This window comes from Panthera onca, chromosome X, assembly GCF_046562875.1.
Source record: "Panthera onca isolate mPanOnc1 chromosome X, mPanOnc1 haplotype 2, whole genome shotgun sequence".
NCBI classification, from domain to species: Eukaryota; Metazoa; Chordata; class Mammalia; order Carnivora; family Felidae; genus Panthera; species Panthera onca.
In genome coordinates, this window is record NC_138357.1 from 12,732,182 (window position 1) to 12,736,564 (window position 4,383).

Genomic DNA, 4,383 nt, shown 5'->3' on the forward strand with positions numbered 1-4,383 from the left:
GTTTATAGCAGCATTATCTACAATAGCTAAATTATGGAAACAGCCCAAATGTCCATTGACTGATGAATGGATAAAGAAGACATGAGAATATATATATATATATATATCATGATATATATATATATATATATATATATCATGATATATATATCATGATATATATATATATATAGGAATATTACTCGGCCATAAAAAAGAATGGAATCTTGTCATTTGCAATGACAAATACACTAGAGAGTATTACGCTAAATGAAATAAGTCAGAGAAAGACAAATACCATATGACTTCACCTAAATACGTGTAATTTAAGAAACAAAACAAACGAGCAAAGGGAAAAGAGAGAGAGAGAGGCAAACCAAGAAACAGATCTTAACTATTGAGAACAAACTGATGGTTACTGGAGGGGTGGGAGTGGAAGCGTAGATTAAATAGGTGATGGGGATTAAGGAGGGCACTTGTGATGAGCACTGAGTATTGTATGGAAATGCTGAATCACTATGTTGTACCTCTGAAACTAATATTATATTGTATGTTAATTAACTGGAATTTCAACAAAAACTTTAAAATCAGTTAATATATTTCCCATTAATAGAATAGACATGAAAAACATATGGTTAAAAAGACGCTGAAAATGCATTTGACAAAATTCAATACCCATTCATAATTAAACCTCTCCGCAAATGAGAAACACAAAGGGAACTTTCTCAATCTGATAAAGGGAATCAACAAGAAATCCCATGACCAATAGCATAAATAAGGGTGAAATATTTAATACCTCCCTTCCAAGATCAGAAGTAGTACAAAAATGTCAATTCTCATCAACTATGTCCATTATTGGAGAACACAGCCTAGGTATTAAAATTATAAATGGCATAAAGATAGGAAAAGAAGTAGAACTGTATTTATTCACAGCCAACAGTTTAGGTAGAAAATCTAAAGGAATCTACAAAACAACTACTAGAACCAATAAGTGAATTTATAAAACTCAGGAGATGTAAGGCCAATATATGATAATCAGTTGCATTTCTACACAATTTGACACTGGCAAAAAATCAGAAATTAAACTTAAACACAATTCCATTTACAACGGCATCAAAACGTAGAATACTTAGGAATCAATTTAACAAAAATTGTGCAAGAGTTGCACATTGAAAATTAGGGGCGCCCGGGTGGCTCAGTCGGTTAAGCGTCCGACTTCAGCGCAGGTCATGGTCTCACAGTTGGTGAGTTTGAGCCCCGTGTCGGGCTCTGTGCTGACAGCTTGGAGCCTGGAGCCCACTTCGGGTTCTCTGTCTGCCCCTGTCTCTCTCTCTGCCCCTCCCCTGCTTGTGCTCCTTCTCTCTCTCAAAAATAAACATTTTTTTAAAAAAAGAAAATTAAAAAGCATTACAGACATAAATTAAGACCTAAATAAGCGGAGAGATACGACATGTTCACGGATGGAAAGTCTCAATATTGTTTTAAGATTTCAGTTCTCCCTATATCCATATATAAATTCAACACCATCACAACAAAATCGTAGCAGGCTTTAACGTTTATAGAAAAGCTAAATTCAAAATTTATACGAATATGTGAAGGGCTCTACACAAGAGCTAAGTTGGATAAGCTGCACTAGCTCATTTTAGTACTTATTATAAAATTATAATAATTGGGGCACCTGGGTGGCTCAGTCAGTTAAGCATCCAACTCTTGATTTCAGGTCAGGTCATGATCCCTGGGTTTGTGAGATCAAGCCCCACATCACGCTCAATCTGTTAAGCGTCCCACTTCAGCTCAAGGTGATGGTCTCACAGTTGGTGAGTTCAACTCCCGCATCAGGCTCTCCGCTGGCAGCATGGAGCCCACTTGGGATTCTCTCTCTCCCCCTCTCTCTCTTCCAACTACTAAACTCTGTGGTGTGTGAAAGAAACCACTGACAATATTTAAATGAATGAGTGTATGTGTTCTAATAAAATTTTATGGGCAACGAGATTTGAATTTCCTATAATTTTCACCTCATGAAATATTCTCCTTTTGATTTTGTTCTCAACCATTTAAAAATGCTAAAAAAAAAAAGAAACTTTCTTAGCTCATGGGCCATACAAAAACAGGCACAAAAGGGAAAACTGTTGGAGGAAAGCGGAACGATTCACATCTTCCTAGAAAAGTAAATAAGGCCACGTTACCTTGGAGAGACTTTAGGCGAGATATCCAAGGTGATAGGTTACGGTATAGAATGGGAGAGAACAGAATGAACCCCTGAATGGAGCGGCTGGGGGGAATGTCTTTGGGGAAACACTCTCTCCCTTCCATGGGACCCACTAGAATTGAACATGGGGAAATGAGGAGGGGTAGCAGGTCACTTTGAGATGGATCTTTAGGGGGTATTGAGGAAACATCCCTTTCCTCCAACCGTAGCATCCTGTCCTCCCTGCCACCACAGAGGTGTCAGGAGCAGTGTATTGTGATGCCCAAGCCACTTCAACATTACCATTGGCCCGGGGAGCTCCTGATCAAACAAAGCTGAAGGGTGTGGCTCCTCACTGGTCAGGAGCCTGGCCAGGAGCCATGGGGTAGACCACTAGGAGGCTTAAATAAGGCTGGTAAGATCTGCACACCAGAGGAGCCTTATATAAGTATGAAACAATCAAACAGAAGCATGGAACAGCCAGCCCCAAGAACCAAAAGAAAGAAGGGGAAGAAGACTTCCTGTCAACCCAAGACCAGGCACAGCGGCAAGGTCAGGTGATCCCACCCATGCTTTCTTCTTCTTCTTCCCCACAGGTCTCCCCAAGTCTCTTACCCTACCTTGCCTGACACAACCCCCTTCCTCAACCCACCTCTCTACTCATGAAGCCCCATTCCTATACATTCCCATCCCCTTCCCCCAAACAAATGCCATGCTGACTCACCCTGTCGCCTTTCCAGGTGCAGAAGAAAACCAAGAAGACAAAAAGACCCCTTCGAAGGAATGTGAGAAACAAACCGCCTCAGTCATCCTCCTCCGGTTCGAGAATGCCTCACAGAAGAGTAAGGCCAACGATATTCATCTGCTACCACAAGCTGAACAAGACACCAAGTGAAAATGAGCAGAGCAGGAACAAGAAGCACTGGAAACTGCAACCATTCCAAATAACATCTTGTGCGGCCAGGAAATGCAGAGCCTGGGCCAGAAACCTAGAATTGGCTACGGCATATTCTGAAGTGGCTATAGAGAACTATTCAGACACCTAGGGGCCAAATCTAGACCAACAGGGTACACGGACGCTGATAAAAAATGAAAACAAGTTGTGAAAAGGAGCTGTGTATGTGTGTCCGTGACAGGTGGAGGGAGAAAACGAAAGGAAGACACAGGCACGCGAGAAGGAAGGGAGGTGAGGTCCTGGAGGGTGGGGGGGGCCCAGACTGGCAGGCCCACGGTGAGCCAGACGTTGAGGATAAGGACTGGGTGAGGACTGAGAGGTCAAGACAAATTTTCTCAACACTCTGTCCCACAGGCAGGAAGAAAAAGAACTTTGGTGGCTCTCCATGTGTTTGGTGTAGAGAGGGGGCACAGGGTCAGAGTCGAGATTACCAGAACCCAGATGGGAAGAGGGTTTAATGCGTGGTGCTTACAATGACTGTCGCTGTAAGCAACTAAGGGCCTTCAGAAGGACAAAAAGGCTCACCCTATAGAGAGTCACCGACAGCCCCCCCCCCCCCAACTAAAATAATGGTGCTTGGAGGCCACAAACCCAAGAACAGTTAGGCCATTTTCTTGTTAAGAAGGTTGCGGTAGAGGAGGGGCCTACGATGGGTCGGGAGAGTAGGAGTGGTCTGCCCACCTGCAGGCAATAAAGGAAAATTCTCCACAGAGAATTTTAATATAAGAACAATAGAACCCAGTAAAAGGCAGTCTTGTTTTTATTAGCACCACAACCAACCATTTCTAAATCCCCCCCCCTCCCCCGCCCCGCCAAAATCCTCTTTTGGTCTAACTTCTAAAAGACTGCTGTAGGGGCGCCTGGGTCACTCAGTGGGTTAAGCCTCCAACTTCAGCTCAGGTCATGATCGCCTAATCTCTTGATTTATGGGTTCGAGCCCCACGTCAGGCTCTGCCCTGACAGTGTGGAGCCCACTTGGGATTCTCTTTCTTTCCGCCTCCCTCTCTGCCCCTCCCCCGTGCGTGTCGTATGTGGAATTTAAGAAACAAAGCAGATGAACGTATGGGAAGGGGGAAAAAAGAGAGAGAGAGAGAGAAAGAAACCATAAGAGACTCTACCATAGAGGACAAACTGAGAGCTGCTGGAGGGGAGGTCGGTGGGGGGAATGGGCTTAACGGGTATCGAGGAGGGCACTTGTGTTGAGCAAGAGGTGTTGTACGTGAGTGATGAATCACTAAAGTCTACTCCTGAAAGCAATGTT

The 4,383-nt window shown here is 43.5% G+C and overlaps 1 long non-coding RNA gene across 1 annotated transcript; it reads left to right on the forward strand.

Moving 5' to 3' along the window:
• Positions 1-2,536: 2,536 nt before the first annotated feature.
• Positions 2,537-3,276, forward strand: LOC145714046 (uncharacterized). The gene is made up of 2 exons (XR_014136778.1): positions 2,537-2,719; positions 2,908-3,276. It is a non-coding gene; the product is annotated as an uncharacterized LOC145714046 (long non-coding RNA).
• The last annotated feature ends 1,107 nt before the right edge of the window (positions 3,277-4,383 follow it).